Genomic DNA, 22,592 nt, shown 5'->3' with positions numbered 1-22,592 from the left:
TAAGAGAAGGATGTTGTGGGGGACAGCATCAAAGACCTTTCAGAAGCCCAGATAGGTGACATCCAGACCTTTCAGAAGCCCAGATAGATGACATCCATAGCTCTTTCTTTGCCTGTTGATGAAGTCGTTCCATCATAGGTCACTAGGTTGGTCAGGCAGTACTTGCCCTTAGTGCCCATGTTTGCTGTCTGTAAATATCTTCCTGCATCCATGAGCCTTGACATCACTTCCAGGACGATGTGATCTGTGATCTTTCCAAGCACAGAAGTAAGACTGACTGATTGGTAGTTCCCAGGCTTCTCCTTTGGACCATATTTTAAAATGGGTATATTTCCCTTTTCCAGTCTCCAGGGACTTCACCTGACTGCCGAATGTGATAAAGTGGCTTGACAACTACATCTGCCAGTTCCCTCAGGACCCTGGGATGCTCCTTATTGGGTCTCATAGATTTATGTATATTCAGGTTTCTCAGGTGGTCTCAAACATGATCTTCTCCTATGATGGGTGTGACTTCATTCCCCCAGTCCCCAGCTTGCAGTCCATCCACTGGAAAGGTGTGTGAAGAGCAATTCACAACCAAAAAAATGAGGGAAAATACTTATTGAATACCTCAGCTTTCTCCACGTTAGTTGTCACCAGTTCCCTCATCTCATTTATGCCAAGGATACAATTTCTTTTGCCTTTCTTTTATAACATACCTACAGAAGCCTTTCTTATTATTCCTCACATTCCTTACCAAATTTAACTCCAGCTGTGCCTTATCTATTATGATCTCACTTTTACACTCCTAGGCAGTATCTCTGTGATCATCCCAGAATGCATGTCCCTGCTTTCCACTGCCTATGCATTTCCGTCTTGTGTTTCAGTCTGACCAGAAGGTCCTTACCTGGCCACTCTCCTGCCTTCACTGCCCTGTTTCTTGAACATCAGAATGAACAGCTCCTGTGCTTTAAGAAAAATGTCTTTAAATAGCTTCCAGCTCTCTTCTGCTCCTTTATCCCTGAGGGCAGTTTCCAATGGGATCCCATCCATCACTTTGTTAAACAACTAAAAGTTTAGTTTCCTAAGGTTCATGGTCATGTCCATACTTTTTGCCTGGTCTGTATCCCTTGAGACCAGGAATTCCACCGTGGCATGATCTCTCCACTGTCCTAATGAGATACAGTGGGCTTAGGAAAGCATAGCTTGTTTGTGCCTGTTCTAGAGAGGTTTCTGATAAATATGAACCCAGCTATAATTATGCAAAACAGACAGAAAGATTATTCTGATAAAGAGCAATGTATTAATTAATTACATTGTGGTAGGGAAGTATTGGATGTGATTTCTGCCTTTGGGACAAAATATTCATATAATCCGCAATCTGACACATTAGCAAAAGTTCACATAAAGACTAAATGTCACATTAGAGGAGAAGACAATTCTTCTGGGAAAAAACTGGGCACAATTCTTTTTGACTCTGTCCCCAGTTAGAAGCAACTCAGGAATCCTTTCTTGTGCGCATTTCGTTGCTGTCAGTCAAGAAGAGGTAATCTCACCCCTGAATTCAAGCTCCTCTCAGAATCAGCATAGAGTTGATCAGTTGATCCTGACCATTAACTCAATTTGAAACACCATTCAGGAGCACAAGCCTGTGGGGAGTGGCAGCGCAGCATGATGTGGAGTCACACATTAGTTATATTGATGGCTAGCACAAAGACGTATGACAAAATCTTTGCCATTCGCATGGTCAAGTAGTTAAAACTGCGAGGTCAATTTAATTCTACTTTTCATGGCACATTCTCTGCCCTCTAAAATCATTTATACATCTAGTTTCAGTCTCTGTTTTTCCAGGCTCTTGGTAAGTTCTTTCTAGAGTTGCTGATGTGCTTTATAACTTGTAGTTGTCATTTCTTCTAAAAAGCCTTTATACATTTTTTTAAATCTTAAATTATCAGATTACTTCTTTTTTTAGGTCAGATTTTTTATCAGATTACTTTTTTTTAGGTTTTTTTAGGTGGTAAAAAACTTCAGTACTGAAGTTTCATAAACCTCTTGCAGAACAAAGTAATTATACCTCTCCTGAGGTATAATGGACTTCATTAATAGATACAAAGCATGGGAATGACCTTTCTTGTCTAAATGATGCCAAACATTTTGATCATATTCTAATAAATTGAAGTAGGAAAATTCAAGTGACCACTGAGCTCTGTTTACTGAGACACATAACACACATCAAATAAACCAGAAGGGAAAATCAGGCACACTACAGAAAAACCCTAGTCTGAACGCACCTTGGGAAGGACAAAAGAAAACCTTACACAAGTAAACATTCCTTCACTTATGTCCTTAATGCAGACAGTAAAGGATCTAGAAGAGATACAGACAAACACATACAAACCCTGAAGGATAGTAGGAATACAGGGTAATAAATGGTCTCACCAAATATAGTCTTATTTCTCAAGATGAAAACATTTATTTCTATTTTGCCTTTGGTTATTTTCTCAGTCGTACTTCATCAGTACCTCAGATGAAGTCAATAATAATTCTTTCACACTGAGGATTACAATTTGTGTGAATTCTTTATTTTCTTATTATGAAGTCAGATATATTTTTATCTCTCTTTTTTTCTCCCGCCATTTATATGTTTATTTGTCATCTGCTTTCTTTTCGTCAGGAAGGGAAAGAGCACTTTCCATACTTCAGGTCAATGTGCTGACATTCTGCCCTGTAGTTGTGCTTCAGCCTATGTGTCTTGTGACAAATGCATAGGCAACCTTTAGAGAAAAAAGGATAAAACAGAAACTTTTTCCCAAGCACAGAAAGGTGCTTGCAAAAAAAACATGTTCTAAGGACTCAGTGAAGCCTGATAGGGACTTGGCTTCAGCAAAATCCAGTGAAACCTTGTCGTGTTAGTATGATACTCACGAGGATGGTGCCCTGAGAGGAAGGATTTATTGGTTCAGTCACCATTTCCTGTTTATGTACACATAGCATTTTAAGAGAACAAGTGAACATCTACTCCCAGCATTGCACAGTGCTGTGTGGGCATGATGACCCACTCAAAGTGAGCATGGAGTTCTTCCCTCATGAGATGATATACTGTCTGGGGACAGGCAGGAGTACTGTGGTTGTCTTAAATCTGTCACCAAACATCTGATATCACAGAAAGTTGCTTTTAATCAGTTGAGATGAACAGTTACTTGTCCACAAACACAATTGTTGGGATTTTTTTTATCCACTGAGCTCATAAAAGTCCCTAAAAATAAGGACATGTTGAAAACACACAGCAGTGGTGATTTCAAATGCACCAAAGCACAAAAATGCCTGAATCCAGCATTTTGACTCAGGCTGTATAATGAGAAGCACTTGCCAAAATCATTGCGCTGGTTTTGTCTAAGGTGTTGTTAATTTCTTCTAATAGCTAGTATGCGGTTATGTTTTGTATTTGTGCTGAAAATGGTTTTGATAATACAGAGGTGTTTTTGTTACTGCTGTGCAGAGCTTACACAGAGCCAAGGCCTTTTATGCTCCTCACACCATGCCAGCAAGCAGGTTGGAGGTGCACAAGGAATTAGGAATGGACACAGCCAGGACAGCAGATCCTGACTGACCCAAGGGATATTCCAGACTATATGTCATGCTCAGCATATAAAGCTGGCAGAAGAAGGAAGGGGCGGATGTTCAAAGTGATGGCATTTGTCTTCCCAAGTCACCATTACGCATATTGGAGCCCTGCTTTCCTGGAGATGGCTGAACACTTGCCTGACCATGGGAATTGGTGACTAAATTCCTAGTTTTGCTTTGCTTGTGCACATAGATTTTGCTTTACCTATTAAACTGTCCTTATCTCAATTCATGAGTTTTCTCACTTTTACTCTTTGGATTCTCTCCCCATCCCAATGGGGTAGGAGTGAGTGGGTGCTTGTGTGAGGCTGAGCTGCCAGCTGGGGTTAAACCATGACACTCATTCACCCCAGATTCCTGTTGCAGCCTGTGACTTACTGTCATAATGCAAGCAAAGATGAAGTTTCAAGGCCAGGTTGGCTGACAGGTCTTGGGTGGCATGGTCTAGGGTGAGGCATCCCTGCCCATGGCAGGGGAGTTGGAACTGGATGATCTTAAAGTCCTTTCCAACCCAAGCCATTTTTATGATTCTATGATTCTAATTTAAATCCTGTAAAAAGCATTGCTTTTTCCAATTATTTCCTCAGCCCAAAAGAAGAGGCCAGTATATCAGTATGCAAGCAATGTACATTAAAAAACTGGTTATTATATAAAAAACCTCCTGGCTGCATCCAATATTTTTGTACAAAATCTTTCTTATTAAATGGTATCATTAACTTAACTACATATTAAATGAGAAATGCATCCAGGTGCCCCTGTCCTTTTCTGAGTCTCTATTTATAAGTGATGAAAATGTTCACAAGTGTTCTCTTCAGCTTAAAGTACTAAAATGTTCCTACAGTATGTAGATTAAATTAAATGAGACAATAAAGAAACAAGTATCAGTGAGGCTGCAAGCAAAACAATATTTGGGACAGTTGGCACCACCGCTGCTTCCATGGTGTGATAACAATAGTTTCTTCAGCTAAGAAAAAAACAAAACCAAGGGCAAGACTGGAGCTTCCAAACAAAACACTTCCACTACTGATGGACTGAGCCTCAGCTTGTTACTAATTGTGTGTCTGTTCCGCACAAACATCCAAGGAAAGATATTTTGTGTGCCAATATGACACTTTCTAGGGGAAAAAATAATCCTAAACCATTTTAAAAGCTGAGTGTTCTGCTGTACAATCTGTATTTGGTGATGTTTCCAACACCTCCCATAAAAACCGGCACCTTCTCTTGGCAAATGTTCAGGAGAATTCAGCCATGATCTCTGTCTATTTAGAGCAGAAGGGAAAGGATGTACAATCAAAGTGGGGAGCGATCTAAACAGATACGAAACAAGCAGAAAAATTCTGGTTGCCTGTTGAAAGGTTTAGACTGCACAGTGAAAGGTTTGTGCATTTTAATATGTAAACCTATATATTTATTTCTGTATTCCCTTTAAAGTGAAACTCATACTGTTGATTTGGTAGGGCAAAAAAATCGACAGTATGAAAATAATCCAATACAACCTTCATTTGCCTTTGGGAATCCGATCTGAAGTGACAAAGAATAATATCTGACTGCTTTTCAATTTTAGACTATCCATGCAGCAAATCAACAATTAGCCCTAAATAACAGTTGAGTTGCTTTGGGAACTACAGACAGATGAGATATTCACTCTGATGCTGGAACTGCTCCACTCCTTTCATCCCTTCAGCCCTTTACTATGTCCAAACCTCAATAAGTGGTAGGATGTAGATAAATGATGCTGTTCTCCAGCATTCCTGATTTTGCCTTTGCCTTCAAGAAGGCAATGACTGTAGACCTGTACTGGGTCTGGTTGGGATGGAGTTAATTTTATACAAGCCTGTGCAGTGCTGAGTGTTGCATTTGTGGCTAAACCAGTGTTAATGCCAGACCGGTGTTTTGGCTATTGCTGAACAGCACTTGCACAATGGCAAGGCTTTCTCTTTTTCCCACTCTGCATCACCAGGCTGAGGGTCGGCAAGAGATTGGGAAAGGTACACAGCTTGAAGAGATGACCTGAATAGGCCGCATGTCTATTCCATACCACATAACGTCATGCTCAGCAATAAAAACTGGGGTAGAGGAAGAAGGGGGTGGAAGGTGGGCACTTGATTTCCAAGGTGGGCATGGGTCTGCTGGTGGGTGGTGGTGACTGATTGCTTTTGCATCACTTTTTCCTTTTTTTTGTTACATTTTCTTATTAAACTTATTAAACTGTCATTATCTCGACCCACAAATTTTCTCACTTTTGTTCTTAATCACTCCCCCAACTTGTTGGAAGGTGGGAGGGAGAGGGAAGTGAGCAAGTGGGTGTGTGGGTGCATGGCTGCTGGCCAAGGCCAACCCACAGCAGACCTATACATCAGAGGAGTGCAAATTCACAATTTGAATGCAGATCAAAACATAGTCAAATTCCACATAGCCAGGGGATAGTGTGAAAGGATGGTATCATATGGATTAAAATGAAAGCATAAAGGGTCATGTAAACAGTGCAAGACCATTGATCAGCCTTGTATGACTTACTTTAGCAAGTAAGTCCCAGGGAAGGGGTCTTCATGATTCCAGTCCAAAGTTTAGTGAAGTTAGTGGAAAGCTTCCAGTTGCCATCTTGCTGGCTTAAATTAATGCTTCTTTCTTCCTCTCAGCCAAAGGCAGGCAGCTATGAAAGAGTGGAACCACAAGGACCTTCCTCCTGTGACCAAGTAGTGGTCAAAATGATGGAGTCAGGTCTTCCCTTTTGTTTTAATCAGATTTGTAAGCCTTAAGGAACACTAATCATGCAAGTAGGTAGATCCACAGCACACAAAGGTATTCTTCAGAATAAACAGATGAATTGTTATAAATGAATGTTAATGTGAGCTACTAGGCAACTCAGATACAGGCAGGATAGCAGATGACCTGCAATTTTTGTATTTAGAACACTGTATAAAGCCAAGGTATCTGCAATGAAGATGACAATAACTAAATCTTTATAGAGCCAGTGAAGGGAACTGGGGGTAAGGTATCTGATCCCACTGTAAACATCTGAAATAAGACAAATGCGCTGTACCTATTCCTGTGCGTAAAGGTCTGACAGGGAGACTAACTCAGATGTAGAAATATAGATTGTGTAAACCTAGCTAGGGAAAATGAATTCAGCCCTGGGGGCTCGATTCAGTTGTCCACACAGAGGTACTTGGTGCCATTTGCTCTGTGTGATTGGATCTCAGAAGTCTAGATTCAGCTTATTCTCCTGAGGGTCGTTGGTTCATGTTGACTAGTACTATTTGAATGTCTCATATACCCAAACACATTTCAAATGACACTTGCTGCTTGTGTTTAAGCAACTGAATTGAGAGCTGAAAGCCTCCAAGTCCATTGGCATCTAGGAAGGACTACCTAAGGCAAGCTCTGTGGCAATCGGATATGGCTCTAAAATGAGCTGTCTTGATAGTATCACTACCCATGTCATCCAGCACACACACACACAGCAGAGTGCCTTTAAACAGAGATGATGCCCAAGGGAGTACAAATGACTGATGTTTTCTTTTAGTTCAGTCCCTTTGGAAATTTCCCAAATCAGAAAACAGACAGTGATACCAAGCCCCTATTGTTCCTGTTGGTGTCATACTGTTAAAATCATCCCTCCAGATTAAAATCAGTATCTCAGCTTTTTCACTTAGCTTTTTATTTGTGACATAGTGTTTCATACATGTCATTAGAAAATGGGAATTGGCTAGCACTGACTGAAACATAAGGTGAAGGATTTTAATTATCTTACTCCCATGCTTGCAGAAATGTTTAAAAATCTGTTATATATTGCACTTACACATAGAAAGTATCATTTGAATAAATCTGTTCCCATAATTAGCATACTTTAATTAGAGCAGGATGTCATATCAGCTGGGTTTGTTTTTTGTTTTTGCACTATGGCATCAAATTCTATATTTAGTCTTTCTGTTGTTAACTATAGCTGTTCTCTGCGATTGTTTATTTCTATAAAAATCTAGCATTGTGGTGAGTAAATTTAAGAAAAATGAGTTATCTGAGTTTAGGGAATAGTAATTTGGTTTACATGAAAGGAAGAAAATAATGAAATTAAGACGCGCAAGAAGATCAAATCACTGCAGCCCTATTGATTTTAGTGGAGTTTTACTGATTTACAGGAGTGGATCTGAACTTTTGTGTTTTGTAGTAGGACTAACATGGTGACATACAACACACACCTATATATAGACGCTGCGCAAAGGGAATATCTTCACAGAGCAATGAATCACTGTGTAGAGAAACACAAAAATCTCAGATCTGCAGGTACAGCCAGAGAAGTTAGGGTCACAGAGAAGTTTCTTTTGTCGAGTGACTTTATACATTGCTGTAGAGAGTTTTGCTCTAGACACCAAATCAATATTACTTATGGATAGGGGTCACTTGCAGATAATTACAACTAGATATTTGAAAACTATACATTATGTCATGCCTAGGTTCAAATATATTGGTATTCTGTTGGGCTTAGATGATTTTTATGAAGGCTTTGTTAATGCCTTGTTTCTGGGACATGATGAAACATGGATGGTCCAGGATCCTTGTCCCACATGTATCCAATCTTTTCACCCGTTAGTTTAAAACAAGGCGTAGGACTGATTTTCCATCTTCCAGTCTGTCACAGACTTATAACAATGCTATACCACACAGTAATCCTTTTACAGTGCAGCATCAGGGACAGAAATCCAGGTATTCTCCCAAACAGGCTTGTACCTGGTACCTCCTGATTACAAGGGGTCTGTTATACCCATATTTAACCCAGATCACCTCAGCTGCAAAGTGTGCCCTCAGCTCTGACCAAAAAGTGTCTTCCCAGGGCATCCCCATGTCTAGAGGAGGAGAGGTTCAATACATCACTGCTGGAAATGTGGAGAGGGCACCATTACTCCTATATGCAAGGGAGCATGCCCTGCTGTTTAAACAAGTGCAGTATAACCTGTTTCACTCTGCTTTTATAGTATCAATACCTTCCTTTATAAAACCAAACCAAGAAAATGTCTGAAGTGCCCGGAGTGAATCTGATCCTTAGCCATTGAACAGGTATGCTACTCAACTGCATAATCCACATCCATAACTAGATCTATCAAAGTAAAATAACACTTATAAACAGGCAACACAAAATTACTTGTATGATTATTTAGTGCAAAATCTTAAATACAGCAGTATTTCTCCTAGCGAAACAGCACCAATAACTCCATGGAACTACTGTTTCAACAAAGACAGGCTATGATCATATGCATAAAAGAATTCAGATATACAATTGCTTCCTTAGACTTATTTTGCACTATGGAAATGATTGCATGGCAGACTCTAGGAAAATGTAGGTCTTAATCTCTCTCTGATTGCTACCCCCTTACGAATCTAGTGCAGCTGTCTGACTGAGAAATCATTATTTAATTCCAGCAGCAGAAGGATATTTTCCCTCCCTTTTGGTCAAAGGTGCCCATGTATCACAATGAGAAACATATGAACTATTAATCTTTCATTTATGTGCTCAGCATAGCTGCCTGCATAATGCATTGTATTTTATTCTAATTTTTTGGTACTGTTTCCAATTGATAAGCTATTACTTTCCTTCCAGCATCTCTTACGAACTGAAATTAGCGTGGCTGGACCTATATGATTTTGCTTGTTTCTCTTTGAGACACAGTAGAGATAAAATTGATCTATGGAGGACCACACAAAATATCCTTTTACTGTCAGGAGTGCCCAGTTTCTCTGAATTATCAGTTCTGTCGAAATGAGGTATGATTGCAAACCTTCTAAGTAAACAGAAAAAGATAGTATTAAAAATGAAACACGTATTCAGACAATGAAAGACTCTGATCTGAGCCTTTTTTTCTCTCTATGGTGTTTGTTTTATACAAAATTCCTGTAGCTACACAGTGATATTCCTTGGACATGCTTGGATGCAAATATCAAAGGTTCAAGCTATGTATAAGAGAATCTATATTCAATCTCTTTGAAACAACAATGAAATGCCAGATTTAATAGGAATGTAGTCATAAGTAGTGGAAGGGGAAAGCCTCAAAGGTATTTAACTAGACATACATGAACATGAAGGTTAAAGTTGAGGGTGAAGCTGCAAAGAAACATGAACCTGCTCTGCTGCTTAGCAAAAGCAAGCACATTTCCTAAAATAATTTCAGCTATTCCCCTGGCTACAGTCAAAGAATTGTGATGTTTCAAACCAGGATTTGGAACACCGGTTAACAAAGGAAGTACAGCTGTATTTCTATACACATTCCTCATCTTTTTTCACACAGGTTATTGTCACCTTTAAAATAAATAAATAAAATCCTCAATCTTTTGGTATTTAATAACAGAATTGCATTAACATTGCTCCTCTGCTGCAGAGAGACAAAACTAGCACCTCTCCTCCATTGCCTTATCTCACATATTCATAGACTTCCTGCAACAGGGAAGATCTAGTAGGAAATATACCTAATTCATATGACAATGAGGAATTGTTCTCCAAAGCATATTTTCTGCTCTGGAAAAAAAAAGTACTATGCAATGAATTCTTGGCTTCCATCACTTCTCTGAGGAATTCACTGTAGCTCTCTTTCTAAAGTGTGTTCTTTTGGTTCTGTTTTTCTTAACACTCAGTTTAGTATTTTTTCGTCTTATCTCTATTTTTCCCGCAAAACCTTCTGATTGCTCTGACTTTCCCTAGCATCTAAACGTTGGCAAATTGGATCAATGCTTTGACTTTGTGGCAATTTCTCTGAAAGTGGCAATTTCTCTGAAAGTGGCAATTCAAAACAAAATCTCCCACTGTCTTTCTTCATTCCCCTCATTTATCAAGAGTTGTAAGAAAACACAAGTCTTAGAGGTGCTCTTTTTCCTCTTTCTTTGTCTGGATGACATGGGTAATATCCTGCATTATTGTAATGTATTTGGTATTAGAAATAATCTTGCCCTTATTTTCTTATCTTGAGTAGGCATTTGAGATAATATTAAATGTTGACCAAGAGTAACAGCTCCAAGGACATCATTGAGCTGGCAGCAGTGTCCATGTATATGTCTTCCAGTGCACACGATTTTGGGAAAGTGATGCTCTGGCTGCTGGCTCAGGACACTATTATCAGAAAGGAATGGGAGAACAAGGGTTATCTTTCTCTGTTCATAGTCACCATATCTCATAGTCTGTTTTTAGTAATCTAAAGTAGCTGAGAGTTTCCTAAGTGAAACTTCTCTCTAAATACCGTAAGATGGATCTTCACTCCAAAGAAAAGGCAGCTAAGGTAATTTCATATCTTTTAGCACACAGTGGAAGAGGCTTAAGTGAAGTCAAAGCACATCCTGTTCACCAAGAGTAGTTACTGCGGTTCAGCTGGAAAATGATTGACGCACAATAACTTTGTTGTGTGTCAAAGACTCTTCAATGAGATGGAAAGTTTCCCTTCTGCAATGGCCCGATCTGGGGATGGAGAACTACATGCTTCCTCTGTTCATGTTCCCCTGCTCCCCTGTTCATGGAGAACTACATGCTTCCCCATGTGCCACTGTGCTTTTCCCTCATGCTCATCTGAATTCTTCGACTTCATGCTGTGTCCTCTGTGGAGCTCTTGCTCTGGCCAGCTGACATGATGGTCTTGTCAGCATCAGCTTTTCAACTCCTCTAGCCCTTTTGGAAGTAGATAGATACCTATTCTTGAGGTAGAAAAGCAACATGAGATACGGAAAAGTTCTGTTTCTTGCCCATGAATCTTAGCTGCACCACTGTACCTACCGTCTTGTAAACATACATGTGAACTGCTTTGCAACTAGCTGGCTTGTGATCCAAGCAGGCTCAACCAAACAGTACAGACAATCTTGTGGCATTTGGGAATGGGCAGGCTACGTGGTTGCTTCTGCCTTACCAAGCTAGTTTCTTGTTAACTTGGATGTGTCTACACTGCACAGAAATCACAGCAGCAGCTGCCACATTCACATATCCTACCGAGTGGTAGAGAATAAGGATATCTAATAACTCTGCATCTTGATTCTCTTCTACTAAAAAGCAAATGCAGTTTTCAGGTTCTTAGATGCTGTTCTTTGGCATCATGCTGATTGCATATAGACAACAGACTAGCTCAAAAGCTTTAAAAGGCAACCCAGTGTGTTGTTCCTCAAAGTTAGGGGGAGGAAGGGGGGACGTCCTCTTGTTTTAACCTACAGATAGTGACAGCAGAGCCCTCTGAGGATATATTAACGTGGATTCAGCAGGGAGAAGACAATTTCCTAAAAGAAAGAACATTTTCTTGGCATTCTTGGAACAAAACAAAATACGTGGGAGAAACTGTGACTGCCAAGAGTGATCACATCACCCTGCTTTCAGAGACAAGCAAACTGCTTCCGACAAAGCTTCAGGAAGAGTGCACTGGAACTCAGAGTCACCCCAAGCCTCATGGCTAAATTTCCTACAACATCTCTGCTGAGCAGACCTTCACAGTCAAATGAATAATAGAGGAGGAGAGGAATTTAGAGATGTGATGTATCAAAACAGCATGAATTTTAGAGATGCTTAAACACCCATACTCTGAATATGAGCTGTTTTGCTGACTGCTTGAGTGCTTCTGCAAACCAGTCACCACAGAATTATTAACCCATGTCCATCCGTAGTATTATAGTGAGAAAAACTTGCTGAGACAGGCAAGGAATTGTTGCATGATCCTGGTTAAACTTCTAACCTGTGTGGGTCAGACATGGTTTTTATAGCAGAGATGCCAACAAAAGAGTCTGCAGATACCAGTTTTCAAAATCAGGCATACTGCACATCTCATTTACATTAGGACACTAGGACAAATCTCATTTACATTCATGCCACTAAACATGAATAAAGTTCGGAAACAAACAGTCCTTTTCAGAAGCTTTCCCAGCTTTGCTGCAACTTTTTTGTTTTTGAAGTTTCAGAACTTATTAAACTCATTTTTCTTCTGGCACAGGGTCAAAAGGCACATTTTTAACAATTTGTGGTTGTACACAGCAGAAAACTTACGATGGCTGTTGAATTATTTGTTACATAAAGGTGGGGCTCACCATACCTACCTTCACAGGACTCAGATGATTTGGACCAGTCCTCTAAGCTCCTTCTACTCTGATTAAGCTCATAAAAGCTATTCAGAGATGTTCATATTCAGTAAAATGAATTACTATTTGGACCTACCTAGTGAAAAAAAACTAGATAAGTTGCACGAACCAGTTATCTAACTGCCAAATGGAGGAATTCAGGTGAAATTTAGACCTTCTGAAGGACGTAAATGTTACATGGTGCAGAGCTGGTGCTGCATGGGCAATATTTTGCAAGCAATATTAGCTCAGGCACATCATCAAGCTGGTAAATCAGTATTGATTTTGTTACCTGAGACAATATATTTGCATGTGTAACACACTAGATATACCAATTTATTGGTGGAAAGTTAGGCATCTTTAGCACATCACAATGTAGACATGTGATAAGAGATTAGCTCTGTTGTATACAAAAATTTAACTATATGTAAAACACTTACATAGACATGAATAGATCCCCAGCAGTGTAGGCTCAGTTCCTGTCTAACTCAATGGAAGTTACTTGAGAGAATATAGGACAGTATTTGTTATATAAAATAAGGAAGGGGTAACATCTGAATTTCTCTATACAGAAGTGCCATACCTGACAGCAGATGAGAATGACAGCATCACCCCCTTCCTCCCATTACTCCACGCAAATGATGGTTCTGCACGAGGGACTTGTTTTAAATGGCATGGTGAAAACTGCAAAGCTTCCTCTGCACATTCTTCATGTATAGGGTGGATGAGATATTTCATTTCATACATCATTTACTGTTTGCTGCAGTTATTTCACAAAGACCTATTTTGACTTTGCTAGAAATGTGAGAAAGAGCTTCCAAGTTTGGAAATTTCTGCAAACAACAAGCTGAACTGCAACTCCAACTGATGTGAGTCATCAGAAACCCATTGACTTCAGTAGTGTTGTATATTTATGTTATTTGTCTACTGGGTGTAATTCTGAAGTCAGTGAAGCTATGTTATTATGATAGGGGTAAGATTGGGAATAAGACTATTCTTTTCTACCTGAACTGAATTTTATCGAAATATATTTTATATTCTGTATTTTAACCTGTATAATTTTATCAATGAATACTTTTACATGTTTCATACATTTCACAGATGTCTCTGAAATCTCATCTCACCAAGTCAGTAATATGGTCCTTTAAAAACTTGATCTAAATTACCTGTTCTCTAGATCAGGACAGCTATATGCAGGAGGCTAAATCTGGTCCAGTTACTGATCAGCAATCAGTAGCCATTTAGGATATCATTAATAAACAGTACCTTTTTGTACCTGTTCCCAAAATGGACTTCCTTATGTTTGAGACAAAAAAGTCAATATTCAATATGCTCTTCCTTTTCCTCTTTTATCCTTTTTGTTTGAATCATATCATATCATATCATATCCTTTTTTGTTTGAATTCTTTGAAAGAAAGCTTACAACTCACACAGTATACGAGAGATTAACTCATTTCATATCCTTGGGAAGCACTAAGGGAAGGAAGTATTACTTGCTAGTCTGCTCTATCCACTCATGTACCATACAAATAATTTCCTGGGGAAGTGTTTTCATCTCTTCTTTCCCCAGTAAACAGCTATATATAAATATTGTAGGAGGTATTTAGATTAAAAATGGCTGAAAATGAAAGTAAATTGGGATCTTTTTTCATATCAACATTAAAAATTAATTTACAGTGATGTTCTGAAAGAGCTGTATGATGTGACTTGCTGTATGCTAGCAAGTCACTGGTCTTGATGCCTTATGTGGCACTTACTTAGCCTTTTTGGTTCCAAAGTATGAAACTCCTAAGTTTACTTTAACATCAGAAAGTAATGACAATTTAAAACGGAACCTGACAGTTTCCCTTTCACCCCCATTCTTCAGCACAAAGCTGATTGAAAGAGGACAAACTACTGAGCCAGTTTAATTCTCATGATGAACCTTGTTACATTCTTGCTATGCTCATTACTTTGAAGAGGAAGCTGCAAAAAGGCTGGACAGTCAAGCTCCAAATCTTTTCAAGCATGATTGTGAATGTATTTACAAGGAAGCAATGCTGCATGAACCAGAAAACAGTAAGCATGTTGCAAATCCTCCATCTGCCTGGGCTTGAAATAAGGACATTGCAGAGCTCATCTGCAGACGGATGTTGCTATTTAATGTGCTTTCCAACAAACCATTCATTAAATTCATAGCTGCACCTGATACCCATTAATGTGCTCCTGCTTACAAGTCCTCTCAAAATAGGCTGTTCCACAACTTTGGGAAGCTTTGCACTCCAGATTATAACAAACTTCAAGAAACAGAGATGATGTAGGGGTACATTTAATGTGGATTTCTGCAACCATGGTGAATAGTTGATGATACGTTTAAAAGCTAAAGCAGAATGGGTGTCCAATTTTTGAAGTAGCTTTGAACTTCCTCTTTCAAACAAACTTTGGTGTTGATCAAGGAACACACAGATAACAAGGAAAGGGGGGAAAATGCTCTGTAAATAGATAGCACTCTGATATCAGGAATCTGAAAAAGGGTATAATCTGACCTATCTTGTGCAAGGAATTAGAGTAGTGATCAGAAAAACAGCACTTCCCGCAGTCTGTACGAATCACAGTACTTTCAGCCTAATGACTGCAAAGTATCTTTTCTTATTTTGGATGGTTCTAATTGCCTTAACACTATTTTCAGTGGTTTCAGCATTTTCAGACATTGAATAAAATTAAAACTAGAAGCTTTTTGCCTTTTACCAAATATCTCATTAAATCCACAGTAAACCAACTCTTAAAATTCTAACATGTACGCTGATAAGTGAAGGCTTATTATAAGTGAATAAATAAATCTCATTTCATCTTGACTTTGTGAGTCTTTGGACAAAACAATGCATTAAAGTTCATGATACATTTAAAGTTTTGAAGTGTTGAAATCAAATAATAAAAACATTAAGAGAATAAAGGATCAAACAATATAAATTCAGACTTAGACTTCTTTCTTTGGCATTTCCACCTGTGTATTGTCTTCCTCTTCCCTTCCTCTGCTAAAATTTCTCTGTGTTCTACCAACTATAGTCACAGGTTTGTCTCTGATAAATAAGTGTATAAGGGATTTTGGTTTCTTCACATTCTCTGTAACCATCATCTTGCTCATTTCCTTAAGAGCCCTCTGATAGACCAAAAACCCGCAGATATTGTGAGTGACAGCAATACTCAGTGTCCAACAGTTAATGACCTGATCCCATACCCACTGACCACTGAGGCAATAAACCCTGTAACTGTGTCTTTTCTATAAAATTACTGAAGCTCTACTTGTGGCTGAGCTTCTCATAGCTTGAAATCACTTAGTGAAGTCACACGGCTGTGCCATATTTGAGTGCATATCTTCCAGTAACACTAATCTGACACTTCTTTCCTTTAATTTCTGTTCCTCTGCCTTCATATTCCTATTTATCCTGCTCACAGTCAGAGAAAAGTTAAGAACAGTACAGGATTGTTGTTCCTAAATGTGAACAGAATCACTGTATGGACATCTGTAGAGCCTAGCGGCTGTTGTCTGATGTCCCTTAAGAGGGAATGCAATAATACCATAAATATCATAAAAACTAAGTGACTTTGCAACTGAAGTACTACCGAAAGTTGTTCTCCCTGTGTTCCTATGGTGCTGACACCCAAATCACACACAACTGTTCTGGTTTAGCAGTAGCAGTCATTTTTTCTCCTTCTTAGTAGCTGTTGCAGCACTGTGTTTTTGACTTTCAGCCTGGAAACAGAGCTGATAACACTGATGTTTGGTCTGACCAAGGACTTTGTGAGTCTCATGCTCTGCTAGGGAGAAGGGGAAGCCGGGAGGAAGCAGGGACAGGCCACCTGACCCAAACTAGCCAAAAAGGTATTTCATGCCACAGCACACCATGCCCAGGATGTAGAACTGAGAGTTCCTGGAAGGGCTAGATCACGGCAGGGTGGGGGGCCAGGTATCGGTCGGCGGGTGGTGAGGTGGTGTATTCTCTTCCCTTGTTATTTCCTTTATCATTATTACTATTAGTGGTAGCAGTAGTGATTTGTGTTATACCTTAGTTATTAAACTGTTCTTATCTCAACCCGTGGGAGTTGCATTCTTTCGATTCTCCTCCCTGTCCCTCCAGGAGTGGGAGGAAGAAAGGGCAGGGGCGAAGTAGACTGGGTGGTTCTAATTTACAGCCTGGGCTTAAACCACGACAGCAACCTAGTAGCTCTTTAGTCCTAATGTGGCTTCAAAATTAGCAGCTGAATATCAAAATTATTACTACCATCTCAGAAATATGTGATAACAGTTGTGTATTAGTTGCAATCAGTTTTGCATGCACTTAATCTGGATAGTTAAATCACTGTAGACCTCCACCGCACAGGAAGAAAGGATCTACAAAAGATCAAACTCATAACCCAAGGAGAACTAGTTGAGTATCTGGCTTAAGAGATATCAATGTGTGTGAACAGTTTGATCTTTGACTTTGCTGAGTAGATGGCAGCAATGAAAATTTCTGATTCTTGTGTCTCAGGGCTCTACAGAAGTGCCAAGGTGAACAAAACACAGACATACCTTTGTATTGAAAAGTTTACAGTTTGTTGGTTTATGATTATTCTTATAATGTCTTATGGTAATGATGCCTTATCATTATTCTTTTGACATCTCTCCTTTGCAACAGAGTGCTAGAATGGTGAAGATATTGTACCTGCACAAGGAGACCATGATCTATGAGACTGAATAGTAAAGAGCTGTCCTCAAAGCATTAAACCAGCAGATTTAAGCTAGAGGCTTGCATTCAACACACCCAAAGAGCATTTACCCTAGATGCCTAATTTACAAGCCTGTCTGCTCTATGCTCCTTATTAAAGTTATCACGCTCAGAAGCTGCTTGGCTTTCTCCATAGACTAGAGGAGAGCTCAGGGTATCTATCTTCAGGTTAGGTGACACACTTTAATGCCTGAGAAATACCCAAAGATGCTACCACTTAGCTCACATTCTTACATAATCCCCTTTAGGCATCAGGGCTTCCTTGGCTGCTGCTGATTCATATCTCACTGGGAGTGTGTCCTGGTGGGTGGCTGTGGGGACATTTTGTTCTTTGTGCCTGCCTTCCTTCCTTCCTCCTCCCCCTCCCCATCACACTTGTATTCTCTGGCAATTCAGCTGCGCTATCTCTTCATAGTGGCATCTTCCCAGGGACAGAACATGCTGTACATATTTGCAATGTATTTAATAGAAATCAACATTCACCCATTTCATTACAGCTCCCAGTTTTGGGAGCAGGCTTTAAATGAAATGCTGAATCCCAAATACACCAACCTGCTTCACCCTGTGGCTTTTTGCATTACAAATTCCCCCAGCAGCTGTGAGAAGGAGAAAGACCAGATACTGTCACTTGTACCAGATTTCTTTTACCCTTGAAACTGAGAATTCCAGTCATAAATAGGTGTGGATTCATATGCGAATATGAATATCTGTGCAAATGCAGCTAATACAACTCCCCCTTTCTCCATCAAAATGCTAAACCCACAAGTAAGTTGAAAGATCACACTTCTAGGAATATTTCTTTCTGAAAGACATTGCTGATGTGATAGATGATGCTCAGGAAGCTTTATTATCTTGTGTTCTCCTGTGGCACTTGTAAATGTGATCTCCCTTTTGCTAGTGTAGAAGTATGAGGCACAGAAAACTGAAAAGGTGCTACAGGTCCTTGCAAAAAACATTAGTCAGACTGAAACTAACACTTACACAGACATCGTCACTGTTGTTGGCATGACTATATCCTCTTAAAGTAGTGCTTAGAGACCTCCAGCTGAAAGCAAGTCTTTATTATGACAAATGCTGGACCCTCCTATAACAGGACTTCCTCCATAAAAGACTTTATAATGTAATGGACAGAAAAGGGCCAGAAAACAGAGTGTTGTCATGCTATGATCCAGGAGGTGGATATGTATCAAAACCATAATGCAAAATAAAAGTGCTCTAAATACCACACAGGAAAAATGTATGTGTCAGTGTGCTCTAAAGATTGCTGAGACTGAATTGCTTCAGCTCCTCTATTTTTAGGGGCTATTTTCTTCAGATGTTTAATACCTTGCTACTATCTGAAACTGAGTCACCACCTTTTGGATGGAGCTGAGTGTGTAAGCACCTATCTAAGGCCATCTGGAAATTCAAATGCCTACGCCTCCTAAGACCCCATTTTGCTAGGCTTGCTCAGATCACAGCTTGTACATTCCTGACACACTCAGCACAGGATATGGCAATTCATGCAACTTGGATCAAGATCCAACTGTTAGGGAGCAGCAAGGTCCATCTGCTCCCGTAAGGAACTGGAGCCAAGAGCCAAAGATGACTCCAGCACATACAGTGCCCTCACCCGTAGGGTGTCCTGCGAGGTGCTGGTAACAGGGTCCAGTTGCAATGGCAGTCAAAGGAAGTGATGAACCATGTGTGTGACCCATCCAGTGAGCCCAGCCAGGACTTAAACGAGATGGAGCCAGAAACAGGAATGGAGACAAGGCTAAAACACAGGTCCAGGGGTACATCCAGGATACAGGGATAAAGGCAGGCCTGGAGATGCGTTACAGGGCACACACAAGGAGCTTACCCATGAGGCAAGCTGCTGACTGCATAGGTCTGATGCCCATGAAGGATGCAGGGCCAGAGACAAGGCTGCATAGAGGTGGACTGACAATATAGAAACATCAAAAAAAAAAACCCTGAGTGACAAGGCCTAAGCTTAAACAGTATTTCTGGTCCCATGGGGAGATGGTGCAGGTGATGGGTCTGTGCAAGGTTGGTCAAGGCCATTGAGTCTTACTGATGTACTTAGTGTGCATTACTGCTTTGTTTGAGGTTAAGAATCTAGACAGCCAAGGGTTTGTTCATATTCAAGGAAAGTAAGTGACTGTTTCTTAATTAAGCCAAATCATCACCCTCTAGAGGTATTAATTCTCTCCAGAAAGATAATCGTAAATTCCTAAACTCTAGAATCTGAGGTTTGTCCTATATTTTGCATGACAGCCTAATAGTTAAAAGCATTTTTCAGGAACTGGAATACATGGGGTCTTAGTTGGAAGGGATGTAAGTTCTCCATATCAAAAGACTACTATAATCAATAGTTTATGCACTACCAGGAGAAACAGGAGCTGTCTTAATGAATCTTCTGCAAACATTCAGCTACTGAGATCAGAGCTGCAAGAGATGAAGCTAATAGGAGTTTGATTTCCACAATATGATTAAAATGCTTTATTTGGAGGGCATATCTGTTCTTTCTGATTTATGGCCCATGGCAGAGCAACAGAGAAGGAAGTTTTGCATTTGTCTTGTTATGGCTGCAATAAAGTAGGATGTTTACACATGAAGGAGTCGTATAACTTCTGAGTGTGTAATCCCAGCTACAACAAAGAGACAACAGAAAGATGTTTTCACAGAAGACCACGTGGAGTTTGTTGTAGTTCAGTAGGTCCTTGGAATTCTTAGTTTGAGACCAAGACTTAAAAAAGAACCAATCTCCCAGAAGCACATGGCAGGAAAGAGATTTTTTGTGCTTGATTCTTTCATTTTCATGGAAATTTAAAATTTATGTATTTTTTATTTATTGAATATTCCTTTGTTTTCAGATAAAACAGAACTTCAGAGACAAAAGCTTGGTATGCTCTTAGAAAGACAAGGACTCTTCACATAGTGTTTTGTTTATTATGGGGTTTTGCCCCCAAAACACAAACTAAACCTCTTCCTCTGCTCCTCCTTTATGTCCTCCTGTGAAACAGAACTACAGTTCAGTGCATGGAGATCGTGCTCAAAGATTCCTGTAACCTCCTCTTCTCCAGCCTGGGCTTCTCATGTTCTATAAGGAGTTAGGTATCTAAAAACCTTTATAAATCTCAGCACAGATGTCTTAAATCCCCTCTGTATGTCAGGATCCGATGTCTCTTTTGCATAAAAACATATTTTTTCCTGTGAATGTAAGGCAATTTTTCCTTCATTGTCTACTGTTATTACAAGGAACTAAGAAAACATGTTTCAGAAGCTAACATTCCCTGTCATTTATTTCAGAACTACTGTATTTCAGCCACCTATTAGTCTGAAGAAAAATGTAGTCATTAGTGGCTTGGTTTTGTTCTAAATTGGTTATTTAATATACAGCTGCACTGTATTTATCAGAATTTAGTGCCAAGTCTGCAACTGCTTTAGCTTATACAGAGCAAATCTACTTTTGTTTACACCAGTTTTACTCCAGTATGACTACATTCATTAGAGTGGAGTTGCTCCTGGCTTTCACCTGGATAAATGAGAGGAGGATTATGCTGGGATGTTTATCACTACATCTTACTACTATTGCCATTGAATCCTTGCACTAGGTCTCTGTTCATTACAATTCTCTTTAATTAAGATTAAATCATGAATGCAAATTAAACACTAGTCATCAGAGCCATTTTAGATACATGTTAAGGAATTTATGAAACTGTTTTCTAAACAAAAAACAATGTGTTAGAAATAGCATCTTGCATCTACTTCTTTATGTGTTAGTTCACTTCTATTGCATTTTCCTCCTGCATCTAACTATGCAGTTTTTGTAACTCTTTGTTGGAGGACAAATAGTAGGTGGTGGGAGGAAAGAGTGGGAAAAGGAAACAATTTAAGTTAAAAAGCATCCTTCTTCATCCTGTCTCCATCTGAGTATTGTAGACTTCCTTCCCTTTAGGGAGTGAGGCTTACAGTTGCTGACTATACCTGTAACTCACTCAGACATCCATAGCACCTGAGCATGCTTGGCCTATGCCCGTGTGAGTAAAAGAAACTGGCCTTTGGCAATCTGCCTGTTGGGAATGGAAACTGGCACAATTTAATTTCCTGGTATACACATAGGTTAAAATTGCTGACAGCAATAAAAGCTATAATTCCCTTCTGCATCTTGACTTTTAGAGGGTATGAAATGAAGTTTTTGCCTATAGTAATGCTTCCCCTGAAACTACACTAGTAAGAGAAGGGAATTGAGGTAATAGGATTTAGAGAGAGCCCTGAAATTTGCATCCCACAAGTTATCCTTCTGCCTTTTTTAAAAGCCTTGACCCTTTCATACCATGCCAAATATTGCACCTTGAGGATGATGCAGCTCTAACTCGTACAGCTGAAACCTCAAAGCCTGCATCAGGTCATTCTGTGCACAGAAGAATCCAAATCTCATTTAGTAATATTTTTCCAGGTATTTTTTTTTACAAGAGAGGAAAAATTATTTTAGCAATATATTTTTTGTTAATAACTATGCTTTCTTAATACAGGACAAGAAATGGTAGCAGAGGGGTTTTTTTGTTTGTTTTTAATATGACCATTTTCAAATACAGATATCTTATTTTTTCTGTAATTTCCAAACTAAAAATTTTCAGAGTTTCATCTAGCCTGGTTTGCACTAACTTTCTATGTGGATTTATCATGCTTTTCCAGTAAGGTTGAAGTTCTAATATGTGGCATTTTAAGTAAAGAATGGAGAAAAGAGTCTGTTAGCGAAGTTGTAATCTTCAATTATCATTTAGGAATAAGTTTTCAAGTGTTAATCCCACATTCATAGAATTTAATTTGAAAGGAAGCTGTATGAATGGTAGGAACAAAGAAGGGGAAGGAAATATGAGGTCAGGCATATGGAAGGTATTTAACCTATCAATATGGCATCAGTGACTTCAGATGTAGAATTTCAGCCTATTAAATTAAATTGGACTTCAGACTTTCCAGGATACTGACCATCTTCTGGAAATACTTGAGCTCAGTATCTAACAAAGAAAAGCCTGAATTCCAAATTGAGACCCCATGTTTTATGACGAATTCTTAGTACCACTTCAGTAAAGCTGCTGTTGAAACCTTTTTTTTTTTGTTTGGAATGTATGCCGGTGTTTGTGTCAAATTTTCTCCTTCACCTTCAGAATCAGAATCAGAATC

This window comes from Psittacula echo (assembly GCF_963264785.1).
Source record: "Psittacula echo genome assembly, chromosome: 2".
Classification (NCBI taxonomy): domain Eukaryota; kingdom Metazoa; phylum Chordata; class Aves; order Psittaciformes; family Psittacidae; genus Psittacula; species Psittacula echo.
The sequence above is the reverse complement of the archived record's forward strand: the minus strand, read 5'-3'. Positions refer to the sequence as shown.